Below are 15,829 nucleotides of genomic sequence, written 5' to 3'. Positions count from 1 at the left end.
GTTGATAAGAGTGTGTTGGCGGTGTCTGGGGGGCATATGGGAAAGAGCTCTGCAACAGCAGCTGCAGGGGAGGGCGGGTACGGAGTTGGTAGGTTTGAAGAGCTAGTATTGCCTGGAGCATGTCTGCTTGGCACTCCATAACCTTTAAGAGCTGCTCCATGGCTTCATTCTGGCATGCTGTGTTCTCCTTTCGGTCCCTCTTCTCGCTGTCCTGCCACGCCTTCAATTCCTGTTTCTCGGCAGCGGAGTGCATCATAACATCATGCAGAAAATCCTCCTTAGTTCTTCTTGGCCGCTTTCTAATTCTGTGCAGCCGTTCAGCTGCCAATAACAGAGGGAGACTGGGCTCCCAAGGTCATCTCTGTGAAGTTTCAACGCAACATTTTACAGAAGCAGTAATGTTTGCAACACAGAGAACACTGATTCAATGCTTTAAAACGCAGCCAGTATTCTCTCACCTGTCACTAACTGGCTGACCCCAGGCAAGCACACATGAGCCACAAGACCCCCAAAATGGTGAGTAGCCACAGGGGCAGGGTAAATCACTCTTAGAATCATAGAATATCAGGGTTGGAAGGGACTTCAGGAAGTCATCTAGTCCAACCCCCTGCTCAAAGCAGGATCAATCCCCAACTAAATCTTCCCAGCCAGGGCTTTGTCAAACCTGACCTTAAAAATCGCTAAGGAAGGAGATTCCACCACCTTCCTAGGTAATCCATTCCAGTGCTTCACCACCCTCCTAGTGACAAAGTTTTTCCTAATATCCAACCTAAACCTCCCCCACTGCAACTTGAGACCATTACTCCTTGTTCTAGCATCTGGTACCACTGAAAACAGTCTGGATCCATCCTCTTTGGAACCCCCTTCAGGTAGTTGAAAGCAGCTGTCAAATCCCCCCTCATTCTTCTCTTTTGCAGACTAAATAATCCCAGTTCCTTCAGCCTCTCCTCATAAGTCATGTGCTCCAGCCCCCTAATCATTTTTGTTGCCCTCTGCTGGATTCTTTCCAATTTTTCCATATTCTTCTTGTAGTGTGGGGCCCAAGACTGGACACAGTACTCCAGATAAGGCCTCGCCATTGCCGAATAGAGGGGAACGATCACATCCCTCGATCTGCTGGCAATGCTCCAACTTATACAGCCCAAAATGCCGTTAGCCTTCTTGGCAACAAGGGCACACTGTTGACTCATATCCAGCTTCCATCCACTGTAACCCCTAGGTCCTTTTCGGCAGAACTGCTGCCTAGCCACTTGGTCCCTAGTCTGTAGCAGTGCATGGGATTCTTCCGTCCTAAGTGCAGGACTCTACACTTGTCCTTGTTGAACCTCCTCAGATTTCTTTTGGCCCAATCCTCTAATTTGTCTAGGTCCCTCTGTATCCTATTCCTACCCTCCAGTGTATCTACCACTCCTCCCAGTTTAGTGTCATCTGCAAACTTGCTGAGGGTGCAATCCACGCCGTCTTCCAGAACATTAATGAAGATATTGAACAAAACTGGCCCCAGGACCGACCCTGCTTGATACCGGCTGCTGACTAGACATGGAGCCATTAATCACTACCCATTGAGCCCAATGATCTAGCCAGCTTTCTATCCACCTTATAGTCCATTCATCCAGCCCATACTTCTTTAACTTGCTGGCAAGAATACTGTGGGAGACAGTGTCAAAAGATTTGCTAAAGTCCAGGAATAACACATCCACTGCTTTCCCCTCATCCACAGAGCCAGTTATCTCATCATAGAAGGCAATTAGGTTAGTCAGGCGTGATTTGCCCTTGGTGAATCCATGCTGACTGTTCCTGATCACTTTCCTCTCCTCTAAGTGCTTCATAATTGATTCCTTGAGGACCTGCTCCATGATTTTTGCAGGGACTGAGGTGAGGCTGACTGGCCTGTAGTTCCCCGGATCCTCCTCCTTCCCCTTTTTAAAGATGTACACTACATTAGCCTTTTTCCAGTCATCCGGGACCTCCCCGGACCGCCATCATTTTTCAGAGATAATGGCCAATCGTTCTGCAATCACATTTGCCAACTCCTTTAGCACTCTCGGTTGCAGTGCATCCGGCCCCATGGACTTGTGCTCATCCAGCTTTTCTAAATAGTCCTGAACCACTTCTTTCTCCACAGAGGGCTGGTCACCTCCTCCCCATACTGTGCTGCCCAGTGGAGTACTCTGGGAGCTGACCTTGTTCATGAAGACAGAGGCAAAAAAAGCATTGAGTACATTAGCTTTTTCCACATCCTCTGTAAATAGGTTGCCTCCCCCATTCAGTAAGGGGCCCACACTTTCCTTGACTTTCTTCTTGTTGCTAACATACCTGAAGAAACCCTTCTTGTTACTCTTAACATCCCTTGCTAGCTGCAACTCCAAATGTGATTTGTCCTTCCTGATTTCACTCCTACATACCTGAGCAATATTTTTATACTCCTCCCTGGTCATTTGTCCAATCTTCCACTTTTTGTATGCTTCTTTTTTGTGTTTTAAGATCAGCAAAGATTTCACTGTTAAGTCAAGCTGGTCGCCTGCCATATTTACTATTCTTTCAACACATCGGGATGGTTTGTTCCTGCAGCCCCAATAAGGATTCTTTAAAATGCGGCCAGCTCTCCTGGTCTCCTTTCCCCCTCATGTTATTCTCCCAGGGGATCCTGCCCATCAGTTCCCTGAGGGAGTCAAAGTCTGCTTTTCTGAAGTCCAGGGTCCGTATTCTGCTGCTCTCCTTTCTTCCTTGTGTCAGGATCCTGAACTTGACCATCTCATGGTCACTGCCTCCCAGCTTCCCATCCACTTTTGCTTCCCCTACTAATTCTTCCCTGTTTGTGAGCAGCAGGTCAAGAAGAGCTCTGCCCCTAGTTGGTTCCTCCAGCACTTGCATCAGGAAATTGTCCCCTTCATTTTCCAAAAACTTCCTGGATTGTCTGTGCACTGCTGTATTGCTCTCCTAGCAGATATCAGGGTGATTGAAGTCCCCCATGAGAACATGGGCTTGCGATCTAGTAACTTCCATTAGTTGCCAGAAGAAAGTCTTGTCCATCTCATCTCCCTGGTCTGGTGGTCTATAGTAGACTCCCACCACGACATCACCCTTGTTGCTCACATTTCTAAATTTAATCCAGAGAGTCTGCAGTTTCATACTGAAGCTCTGAGCAGTCATACTGCTCCCTTACATACAATGCAACTCCCCCACCTTTTCTGCCGCACCTGTCCTTCCTGAACAGTTTATATCCATCCATGACAGTACTCCAGTCATGTGAGTTATCCCACCAAGTCTCTGTTATTCCAATCATATCATAGTTCCTTGACTGTGCCAGGACTTCCAGTTCTCCCTGCTTGTTTCCAAGGCTTCTTGCATTTGTGTATAGGCATTTAAGATAACTTGCTGATTGTCCTGCTTTCTCAGTGTGAGGCAGGAGTTCTTCCCTCTTGCGCTATCCTGCTGATGCTTCCTCCTGGTATCCCACTTATCTCAGGGCTTTGGTCTCCTTCCCCCAGTGAACCTAATTTAAAGCCCTCTGCAAGCAGGCTGGCTAACGTAGTGAGAAGATGCTCTTCCCTCTCTTGGTTAGGTGGAGCCCGTCTCTTCCTAGCAATCCTTCTTCTGGAACACCTTCCTATGGTCAAAGAATCCAAAGCCTTCTCTCTGACACCACCTGCGTAGCCATTCGTTGACTTCCATGATTCGACAGTTTCTACCTGGGCCTTTTCCTTCCATGGGGAGGATGGATGAGAACACCACTTGAGCTTCAAACTCCTTTATCCTTCTTCCCAGAGCCATGTAGTCTGCAGTGATCTGCTCAAGGTCATTCTTGGCAGTATCATGGGTGCCAACGTGGAGAAGCAGGAAAGGGTAGCGATTTGAGGGCTTGAATAGTCTTGGTAGTCTCTCCGTCACATTATGAATCCTAGCTCCTGGCAGTTAGCACACTTCTCGGTTTTCCTGGTCTGGATGGCAGATAGATGACTCAGTCCCCCATAGGAGAGAGTCCCTGACCACCACCACCACCCTCCTTCTCTTGGGAGTGGTGGTCGTGGAACCCCCATCCCTAGGACAGTGCATCTCATGCCTTCCAATCAGTGAAGCCTCCTTCTGCTCCCTTCTATCAGATGTATCATCTAGTCCACTGTCCACATTAGTACCTGTGGAGAGAACATGAAAACGGTTGCTCATCTGTATCTGCATTGCTGGTACATGGATGGTCCTCTTTCTTCTTCTGGAAGTCACATGCTGCCAATTTTCCTCACTGTCCTTCTGTCCCCGCCACACAGCCTGCTGTGATTCTTCAGAATGTTGTGCCGGTAGAAGCATATCCTGACGTATGTGCAGGAAATCTTCATTTTCTCTTATGAAACGCAGGGTTGATACTTGTTTCTCCAGAACTTGAACCTCCTCTTCCAATATGGAGACCAGCTTGCACTTTGTACACACAAAGTCACTTCTGTCCTATGAAAGAAAGACAAACATAGCACATCCTGTGCAGGTCACAACAGCTGATCGCTCACCATCCATATTACCTTCCTTCTAAGAGCTTCCTTAGCTGTTGCAGTAACTACTTAGAGAAGCCTGCAAGATGAAAGCCTCAGTGGGCTCTCCCCAGGTGAAATCACAGTCAAACTCCCTCTGTTAGACTCTCCGCTGTTCGCTGCTTCCCTGACCCTGCTGTACACTGGGTATGTGGCTCTTGGGGAGAGCCAGCACTTTAGTGGGGGCCTGATAATCATTCCTGTCCCCACACTTCCCACAGGATGTGATCATTATGGAAGATATCTCGCTGCTGAGGGTGAGCAGGGAATCAAGGGAGGGTCTTCTCCAAGCTTGCAGCTTCCGCCCTGGCCCCCATGTGGCTTGCCTGTGTGCAGCAATGGTCACCCCTCCTGCCCACCCCCGCCCCCCGTGAAAGCACAGTGGCGCAGGAAAGTTACCGTTAATGGGGCAAGAAACAAAGCAGCTCTGCTGAAGATCCTGTGGCAGGGGATTGCCCAGTATCTCCACGAGAGTTTCCTGGAGATCTCTGAGGGAGATTCCCGAGAAGCATGGAAGTCAGTCAACAAACAGCCTGTTCCGCCGCTCAGACTAGGCATGCGGTGGGAGACAAGCCAGCTTTCTGCAACCCTCCTGCCTCCAACAACTCATTTCGGCAATTCCCCAAATCAGACCCACTTACCATGGGCCTCCTCTCCTGTTTGCACTTCGCCAACATCCGACAGCTGTGACTGGCTAGCCTCCTCCGGGTTAGAAAAGAGCGCCTGGCTGCATGCATCTCTGACCTCCGAATCATCCTCTGCCTCTGGGGCCCCTCCCCCTCCACATCCTCATCCAAGATTTCCTCCTCCTGTCTTGGTCCACTCTCAACTGGCACGTGAGCCACCGAAGTATCCACGGGGGCCTTTGCCGTGGCGGTGGGGTTGCCACCGAGTATCGCATCCAGCTCTTTGTAGAACTGGCAGCTCGTGGGCGCAGCGCAGGAGCAGCAGTTTGCCTCCCGTGCCTTGTGGTAGGCATTTCGCAGCTCCTTCACTTCGACCCTACATCGCAGTGCGTCCCGATCCTGGCCCCTTTCTGTCATGCATCGTGAAATCTGTCTGTAGGTATCATAATTCCTGTGGCTGGAACGCAGCTGGGACTGGACAGCCTCCTCTCCCCAAATGCTGATGAGGACCAGCAGTTTGGCATTCCTCCAAGCGGGGGATTGCCTTATGTGTGGAGCAGGCATGGCCACCTGGAAAGATGCACTGAGACCACTGCATGCATCACCGAGCAAACAGGTCCGGGACTTTCAAAATACCGAAGGAATTTACGGGATGGGGATGACAGTTGGTCACCTGAGGGCAGGGCAGTAGAGTTCAAACCAATGAGTAGAGAGGCAAGAACAGGCATTGTGGGACACCTCCCGGAGGCCAGTCTCAGTGCTGTAATGAACCACAGTGTCTACACTGGCATTGCAGCGCTGTAGCCCCAGCGCAGAAAGCTGTACGCCTCTCGCTGAGGTGGTTTTTTTACAGTGCTACAACTGCAGTTTCTGCGCACTAAGGGGCGTGGCAGTGTGTACACATCGGGAGTTACAGCGCAGAAAGCTGCTTTACTTGCAGAAAATTGCCGGTGTAGACAGGGCCTAAGTTTCCTGTCCTGTTGTTGCACACACATGGATTAGGGGAATCTCATGCCATCGTCTCATTATTTTCATCCCAAATGCCTTCAGGACTATATTCAACAATTTGATTAAGCTCTTTTGGTTCCTGTTTCCTGCATACAGGAATTATTTCTGAAGAAAAATAGGCACAATAGAAGTGTCTTAGTCCACGTTTGTTTTGCTCTATTGACCACAATGTATTAAATGCTTTCCCCTGCTTTGTGAAGGTTGCACCTTTAGGACAGATGGATGGGTAGAGAGCATGGAAGGGGAAACAAGAAAAGGGATTTTCTATATGAATCAACAAGACCCCAAAACCCTCTCACCTATGTGAAACACTTTGTGCTATTCATTCTTGAATGAACTCTCAAAGAAAAGTGATAAACACAATCACCCTATCACCCATGGGTGAACACTTTTCACAAAAGCATTGTTCCATGTGTGACCTCTCAGTCCTCGTCCTCAAAGGAAACCAGCACAACACCTTTAAAAGATAGCTTAGTCATAACTCTGCTAGACACTAAAAATCCTGGACTCAATAGAGACAATCTGTAACCCACTAACTCTCCTTTGTCCTATGACTGAAGAGGTATTAATTGCACAGTTCATTTTGAATGGTTTCTTACAACTTGTTAACTTCTTATGCTTAACTATCTATTTCACCTTGTATTGAACTATGACACTCTTAATTACCTTTTCCAGATAGTCAGACTTGACCTGAAGAAGAGCTCTGTGGGGCTAAAGAGTTTTTCTCTCTCACCAACCGAAGTTGGTCCAGTAAAACCGATTACCTCACCCACCTTCTCTCTTGTATCCTGGCGCCAGCACAACTACAACAATACTGCAGACAACAAAGAAAAGAATTGCCCTTAAGAACTATCTCCCATATTAATCAGGTGACAGTTTAGTTTTAATTGATCCAAATACACAGGAAATAGCGTGAAGGAAAGGGAAATTGGAAATAGAGGAATATATAGTCTGAAACAGTGGTGCCCAAACTTTTCTTCTCACGTCATGTCGCCCCCCTCACCCCCGTTACCAGTAATGGAATCTGTCTGTGCTCCCCCATCCATTGCTGTACAGTTGGCTCAGCAAACGAGCTTGGGCTGAAGGTGCAGCTGGGGGTGGGGGAGGTGTTGGGGCTAGAGGCAGCACTGGCTTGAGGGCAGAGAGGGATTTAGGGAAGAGCTGAGCAGGGGCCAGAGTGGAGCTGGGCTGGGTGGCACTCCCTCCCCACCCCCCCATGGGGGCTGGCACGGGCCCTGCTGCACACACCCAAAATGTTCCTCCACTCCCCCTAGGGGGGGCGTGCCCCACAGTTTGGGGACCACTGGCCTAAAATATCAAACAGTTCATGACTGAAAAAACACACGGAGCTTCCACTTTGATCATTAGAGATTGGAGTTCTGTTCCTTGCTCTCACAAACTTTGTGACTTAGGGTAAGTCACCCTCAGGGCTTTAGTTTACCTGTGTGTATAATGGTTCAAATGTTGACTTTAATGGAAGCCAACCATGAACACTTGTGAAATTGTCATAGAATTCTTGTCCTGGCAGAATGTACTTCTCAAAATAAAGGGCATCCCTACTGCACAATGGTTCTACAGGCAAGCCTATATTGTCATTCATTTGAAATGTGTCCCTCAGCAAATAGTATTCATGACAAATCACTTGCAAAATGGTTTTATGAAAGTCTCAGTCCTTCACATAAGTTAATTCTGCTCCATTCTCAGATCACTGGTCACAGGAGCAAAACATATGCTGCAGTTCCAACTACTGAAAGACTCTGTACTGCAACTCCGCAGCTGGAGGAAACTGCTGTGGAACCTCGCTCATCCCTTCCAAGCTCCTTGTGCTTGGCATGTGCACGTACAAGAAGCGTTCGCTGCAAAGTGTTCAAAGAGCTGCCTGAGCATTCTCCTACTTACTTGAGTACAATATTTGAGTAAACTATCCTATACTCTTTGCTGTCTTTACAAGGAAATCCTTTTCCACCTTTGCAGATTACTAAGGCACATGTGCATGCATAAGTTACAATCATTAATTGTTTCATTCTTTGATTCTGTTTGCCTTCAGAAAAAAATTAACAGTCCAGTCCCTGAATTGATTCCATGGAACTTGGTGGAAACCAAATTCCCCAGTGGGGATTCATTTTTCTTCACAAACTGTCCCACTTTTTTTTTTTGTACTCTGGAATACTGCCATAATACGAAACACAGAAGGAAAGCCTACATTTTAGATGACTAAAGGGAGATTTGTGCCTTAAGTTTGGGAATTTCTTTGGAAAAGAATTTAGTCCATTGAAGAAAAGCCAAGAAGAATGTTGGCATGACCACTCAATTGTAGTTTCATTCTGTATCACATCAATTAGTTTGAAAGCCAAGGACAGAATGTTGGAAGGTCACAGCAAAGCCTATTCTTAAAGGAAGCAAGTTAATCTTCTGTTTCTATTCCTATTATCTTTAGTGTCAGCAGTATTGGCAATGTGTTTTTGTTTCCCAGAAATGTGTACTTCTGGAATGAATGTGTAATTAGGGGGAACTTTTGTCTGTGCATCCTGCAATACTAGGATGTGTATTATGATATGTACATCTTTTCTCTAGAGCCACGGGTGTTCTCTTCCTTTGGCTGCTAATTAATTCCTTTATTTTCAGAAACATGCAACTCCACTTAAATAAAAAAGAGAACATTTGTTTCATTCCCTCCTGCTCATCACCAGGTCTCAAATCTATCTTTACTGGCATCAAGGGCCTGACCCTACAAAGTGCCTGCGATTCTCTTTGGCTGAATTGGGAATTATGGTTGCTCCGTACTGCTCAGGCTCAAACACTATATGAATTATCTATTATCCTTTAGATTTTTCACTACCACCCTATGTAATCACTTCCCCCAACAATCTTTTCTACCTTCAGTTGGCTGTCTTGGTGGTGACACCAACACCTTAGGGGAAAGAAAATTTACAGGTTTCATAAGTCACTGTAGAGCAGATTTCCCATACAGCATTTGATACTTATCCTTCACTAGTTTCACAGCCTCACAGCATCTTCCTGTAATCAGAAAAAGCTGTCCCCAAGGTTTCTGTATATATTTTCACTGTTCCTCATTATCTGTTTATGGCAGACACAATTTTAGTTAGTTCAGATAACTAAACATTTTAAAAAATATAAGCTTTGTACCCTAACTTAGAGATTTCAAGGCCAGGGGGGACCATTAGGATCATCTAGCCCAGGGGTTTGGCAACCTTTCAGAAGTGGTGAGCTGAGTCTTCATTTATTCACTTTAATTTAAGGTTTCGCGTGCTGGTAATGCATTTTAACATTTTTAGAAGGTCTCTCACTATAAATCTATATATTATATAACTAAACTATTGTTGTATGTAAAGTAAACAAGGTTTTCAAAATGTTTAAGAAGCTTCATTTAAAATTAAATTAAAATGCTGATCTTATGCTGCCGGCCTTCTCAGCCCGCTGCCAGCCTGGGGTTCCGTTCACCTAGGCCAGCAGCAGGCTGAGCGGGGCAAGCGGCTGGGACCCCGGCTGGCAAGGGGCTGGTAGCCAGAACCCCAGACCGGCAGCGGGCTGAGCGGGGCCGGCGGCCGGAACCCCAGACCGGCAGTAGGCTGAGCAGCTCAGCCCGCTGCCAGTCTGGGGTTCCGTCTGCCGGCTCCTGCCAGCCAGGGTCCCGGCTGCCGGCCCCGCTCTATCCTCTGCCAGTCTGGGATCCCGGCCCTGCCCACATAGAGTGGGTACCTACCTTCTCCCTGGTTCTAGCCCATTCTCTTCCTCTCTCTCTGCACTGAGCTGAGAGTGGGAGGGCACTGAGCAGAGGGCTGGGGGTGAAGGAGCAGGCTGGGGGTTGGGGTGTAGGGTCTGGCCAGGAGCTAGAATGAGGGAGAGGGCTCAGGAGTGGGGCAGGAGGTTTGGGTGTGGAGTGCTTACCTGGGCAGCTCCCATTTGGTGCGAGGGGTGCAGGTGGGAATGTGTGTGGGGGCGTGCAGGAGCTGCTGTTTGGTGCTCAGGGTGGGAGTGGGAATGTGGGGGGGTGCAAGAGTCAGGACATGGGGTGGGGGACCTGGGGGCATGTGAGGGGGTGCAGAGTCAGGGCAAGGGGTGTAGAGGGGGGTGCAGGGGTCAGGGCAGGAGGCTGGGGGTGTGGGCTGGGGTCATGGGAGGTGCTCCCAGCCCTGAGCGGCTCACAGCAGGGGGCTGGAGGGGAATATGCCCTGATTCCACCTCGCTTCCCCAAGGCCCCATCCCCCCCTCTACTCCGCTTCCTCCCTTTATCAGGGAGTGTGCTGTGGCTCCGCTTCTCCCCCTCCCTCACAAGGGCCATCAGCTGATCGGTGGCAGGGAGGGAGAGGGGGAGGGGCAGGCACCCAGCGCACTGGGGGAAAAGGCGGGGGAGGGGAGGACCTTGCTTGCTGTGTGGCAGCCTCCGGCAGGACCAAACTTCTTCACCCTGCCCCTGTGGGGGAACGGGGAGGGGGGGAGGGAGGAGACGGAGAAGAGCGGGCCGGGGTGGGCAGGATTTTAAATGGCATGCTGCTGCCTGCTGGGGTCCCGGCCTGGGTTTGACAGCAGGCTGAGCAGGGCCGGCGGCTGGGACCCGGCAGGCAGCAGCGTGCCATTAACAATTGACTCGCGTGCCATCTTTGGTACGCGTGCCATAAGTTGATGACCCCTGATCTAGCCTGACCTCCAGCAGAACATATGCCAGAGAGTTGCATATAGTTTCCTTTGTTTTCCAAGTCTTTTCCAAACACTTACTCTAAAGTAAATTGTCATAGAGAGAGATTTGGAACTCTACATTTGATTTTTTTTCTTCTCCTTAATGGAGCATCATTGAACTGCTACATTTGAACAAAACTTGAGTTTTATGCCTCAATTACCTAAGCAAATAAATATTTTTGTTTCAGAAAGTGAATTATTAGGTACACATGCTCAGTCATTGGGACATGCAGGAATTAGTCAATAAGTTCAAATATTAAAACATAGCAGAAAGGTAGGGGGAATAGAAGTCAACCAAAATATTTTATGTGAAAGTTACTTTTTAGTGGAATGAGATGTGTGTGTTTGTGTCACATTGACAAGTAATCAGTGCATGTGTTTAAAGGTCTTGTGACGAGCTGAGAAAATGAAATTCAAAAACCTGTTCCCTCATAGCAGGATACACAGTCACAAAGTGTAATATAAATTTCTCATAAATGTTTTACCAGGTGTACTGTATTCACTCCTTTGTTTCTCTGACATATTACCTAGCACTCCCTACAGATGACTGTGTTGAATGCATCAAAATCATCTGTACAAGTTAGTCCTCGCTAGTCAACTGTTTGTTAAACTATTAATGGCTCTTTTGAGGATTGTTCCTGTTTAGTATGGACCAGCTCCCATTGACTTAAGTGGTTCAGGATCAGATCCTAATCCAGGTGTAATGTCACCCATGCTGCTTATCAGAATTAGTCTACCTTTTCTATCAATTATGGTATGCAGGCAAATACCTGAACCTTCTACATGTAAAATCTCTGAATGAACTTTAGGATATCTTCATTAATGTAGCTTTTGAGAAGGCTACAGTAAGAGTCTGTCTAGGTAGGTGGAATAAAAGCCATTAATATAGAAGATCTTAGCTCTTTTCACAACTTGGACATTTGTATACTGTAAGAATGGCTGCTACATTTCTACCCTAGAAGTGGCTTCATTTTAGAGAGTGCAGGAATATGCCTTTGGGTATACACACTTACACTGTTGTTTAAGAGCCTTTTTTCATGTTTGTTTGTTTTTAATTCAAAGTAGAAGATCTGTTTCTGAAAACTCTTGAAAATTAGTCTACTGTATGCCAGTAAATATCACTTCTACTTAAAGCCAGTGTCACTCCTGACACATTCAGAGAAGCCTCAGGCAAAAATTTGCTTTAATTTAACAAACTAATAAGATACTGAGCTCTAGTGAATGTATATCATATAACTGATAAGCTAAAGCTTGCATTGTTCTATTGAGATTTAAGAATACAGTTGCTGCATGGTTCATTTAAAACAACTGTATTCCACTCTGATAATGAAGGACCTTTTAACTCTCATGTGAATTTGCTTTAGGAGACTGGAGGCAGCTTTTATCAAAAGACAAAAGAACTTTCTGTTTCAAAATTACTTCATGTATTTTGTAACTTTATAGCTGAAAAAGAAACCTATAAAATGGGATTTTTTCCTGACTAATAACATTTAATTACAGTATGTGACTCTTCTAGTAGTACATTTTATAGTTCACCGAAGAATAGGCAAGAGCCAATGAGTCTACTCCTTTTCTGTAACAGATTATATTTAATGCTTTTAATACTCCGTACATATGTGCATATGTTTCTTTTGTTCATTGTTTTAGTGTCTCACTGACTTGGAAGCAAACTGTTTTGAGAAATGATTTAGGATTGTCTTGTTTTATTTGAACTTTTAGTGTGCCTCTGCTAAAATGTTGTTTTGTAACTTTGCACAGCAGGGCAGTTCAGTAAATGAGTTACACCTGCTTGTAGCAACAATACATAAGGGACAAGACTGTTTCCTCCAAGGCATAAACACACAGTTGTCATAGTACTGAGCTATGTCAGAACTCCAGCCATTGCCATAGTGAAACAGATAGGTTCATATTATATAGTTGTATAAAAGAACAAATCTTGATCCCATTGACTTTGGTGGCAAACCCCCTACTCATTCTAGTGAGGTCTGGATATGGCCCATACTGTGTTTCTTACTGCTTCAGTGCTGCTAACTTAGGGGGTTCTCAAACTGAGGGTCGGTATCTCTCAGGGGGTTGCAAGGTTCTTACATGGGGGGGTTGTGAGCTGTCAGCCTCCACCCCAAGCCCCACTTTGCCTCCAGCATTAATAATGGTATTAAATATATAAAAAAGCATTTTTAATTGATTGGGGGTGGAGAGAGAGAGGGGATATTGCACCCAGAGGCTTGCTATGTGAAAGGGGTCACCAGTAAAAAAAAAAAAAAAAAAAATTGAGAATCACTGTGCTAGCTGAAGGGAAACTGTCAACTGGTTTGAAGGCCAAACTTAAGTGTTTGCATTTTTTTTATTTTTGCATTTTTTATTTTTTACAAAATAAACAAACGCCCAATGATCAGATAATTCAAGTGTTTATATATGCACAACTGTGAGTTGGGTATGCATATCAATACAGATCAGGCATTTTGTTCCTAAAAGTGCATGTGCAGTTTTTTCATGCATACTTGAAAAAATATTGGTCTTGTGTGCTAATATCGGTCTTGAGTTTGCACAGAAATAGTTAAAATATATTTCTACTTAAAAAATAATATGAACAAATCTGGTCTGAAGGCACTGAGAGACAATAAACATGAAATCCTGTGTTGCAGCATTGACCTCCTAGAACCACTTAAATTTTCCATTTGTCTTCGAGATCTTTGAAGCTGAAGTTCTGGGCCTATAGTAGACTGGAAAGTGCTGTCATTGTCTGAACACAGGTTTTCAGCATTGGGCATGCCTACCTAAGGGCTTTTCTACACTTGAAACACTACAGCAGCACAGCTGCAGCGTTGCTCTAGCGCTTCAGTGTGGACACTACTGATGCCCATTGGTGTAGGTAATCCACCTCCCTGAGAGGCGGTAGCTATGACAACAGAAGAACTCTTCTATCAATGTAGTACTGTCTACATCGGGGTTAGGCTGGTACAGCTGCTATGTCTTTGGTGTGGATTTTTCAGACCCCTGAGAAACATAGCTATGCTGATGTAAGTTCCTAGTGTTAGAGCAACCCTTAGGCTAATAGAAAAGGAGGACTTGTGGCACCTTAGAGACTAACCAATTTATTTGAGCATAAGCTTTCGTGAGCTACAGCTCAATTCATCGGATGGTAATATTAGAGTTGAGCACACATGGGTGTGATCCCAAATTAGTTTGGCCTGGTTATATCAAAAATGAACCCTGGTAAATGAATATGAGCTATCTCATCCTTACAGCTAATGACCTGTCACCATAGTATCCAGGCACCTCACAATCTTTATTTATCCTCACAACTCTGTGAGGTAGAGCAGTGCTATTATCCCCATTTTACAGATGGAGAGCTGAGGCACAGAGAGGCTAAATGACTTAACTAAGGCCACACAGAAAGAGAATTCAATGCCCTAAACATTCGATTCCCTTCCTCTCCTTTCTGACACTCAGTTACATTTCTGACCAACAGTGACTTGCCTGACCTTGGACATGTCACTGTTTCTGTACCACAGTTCACCATTATATAAAAAGGATGTGGTGTTTATGTACCTCCTGTGGGTTTGGAGAGGCTTAATTTTGTGTCATTGTAACATCCTTAGATGACATCTTTCTCTCTTCCTCCTCAAAATCTCCCCATTGGAATCCCCCTAGTTCCTTTCCCCACTGGATATTTTCCCCTAAGCCTTGGCATTGTAAAATTAGGAAAGGAGCTGATATTCCTTTTCTATACAGCACTCTTCCAGTAATCTAAAACTCCCAGTTATCTGAATCCAGTGTGTCCCCCATATAGCCCTATGTTAGTTAATAGCACTTCTGTTTATCTGAACACCTGGTTATCCAAAAGTTTTGGATGTCCCAGAGGCTGTTTGGATAAACAGGCGTGTACTGTATTTCATTTAGTTCTGGTCTCTGCACTACAAGAAAGATATTGATAAATTGGAGGGTGTTAGGAAAAGAACAACTACATTGATTGGGGGTCTAATGGGATTGAGTTGTGAGGGTGAGTCTGTTTTTAAAAGAGCTTAAATATAGCTTGGTTAAATTTCAGGGTTGAGCGGGACACGTAGCTATACATAGTCAAATGGTGTAAATGCCCAGTGGAGCAGAAGATTGGTTGGTGTACAGAAATATTACTAGATCTAATAACATGAAATTAGAAAAAAATAAAAGTCTTGAAAACCTCCCTGATGGTGACCTGTGCTTGGCTGTGGAATAGAATCATAAGGAGGCGTTCCCCAACTTTTTACAAAGGTGACCCACCAACTGCATTATGTTTTTAAACCCACACAATGTCCAAACTTGGGGGGAGGAATCATAGGCCAGTGTCATTCTCTGCCAGCTCCTTTCGCCACTTACAAGGCACTGACCACCTGCAGCAGCACCTCTGCCTTGGCACCACAACCTAATCCTGACCTGGTGTGGAGGGAAGGGATATTTGGAGAGTGATCCCACCTACCCTCAGTGGTAGCTCCTGTCCCAAGGGGTTGTGCCTAGCTCTCTGCTCCGGGCATTGTGATCTGGCACATGGAGTCACCACACCACTCAGGTTTGGCCTGGCCACTGTCATGAGAGAGGGATGGCTGGGCCAAATTTGAGTGAGAGGTATTGCAACCTGGCACATGGTGTCCCAGTGCTACTCTGGTTTGGCCTGTCCACTTGTGCTATGAGATCTTGTGTGCCCGGTTGTAATTCCCGGAGCAGGGATCTGTCCCATACCGGTGGGGACAGGAGCCACTGCTGTGGGATGAATGGGGGGTGGGCTTACTCTCCACCTTCAACCCCACACCTTCCCAGGTCTCCCCTCCATCCTGGGTCCACAACCCATTTAGAACCTTCCTGGGACCCATAGTTTGGGAAATACTATCCTAAGATGAGAATTGAAATTCTGTCATTAGGGACTTTTAAAAGTATTCTGGACAAAATACTAGTAAATGGATTATAGGGAACTATTCTGGATTTGCAGGGAAATGGACT

At 46.1% G+C, this 15,829-nt stretch overlaps 1 protein-coding gene across 5 annotated transcripts in view; it reads left to right on the top strand.

The window, feature by feature from the left end:
• Positions 1-15,829, top strand: part of LIFR (LIF receptor subunit alpha) — an 86,033-nt gene that overhangs the window by 26,755 nt on the left and 43,449 nt on the right. For 2 of the 5 annotated variants that reach the window (XM_073343806.2, XM_073343805.2), the window contains 2 exons: positions 6,830-7,023; positions 7,859-8,057. The exons of the other annotated variants lie outside the window; for them this stretch is intronic. The gene's annotated coding sequence lies outside the window, so the exon portion shown is untranslated. The remainder of the gene's footprint in view (positions 1-6,829; positions 7,024-7,858; positions 8,058-15,829) is intronic. 5 annotated transcript variants of the gene reach the window in all.

The sequence above is a fragment of the Lepidochelys kempii genome, chromosome 5, assembly GCF_965140285.1.
Source record: "Lepidochelys kempii isolate rLepKem1 chromosome 5, rLepKem1.hap1, whole genome shotgun sequence".
Taxonomy (NCBI): domain Eukaryota; kingdom Metazoa; phylum Chordata; order Testudines; family Cheloniidae; genus Lepidochelys; species Lepidochelys kempii.
The sequence above is the reverse complement of the archived record's forward strand: the minus strand, read 5'-3'. Positions and strand labels throughout refer to the sequence as shown.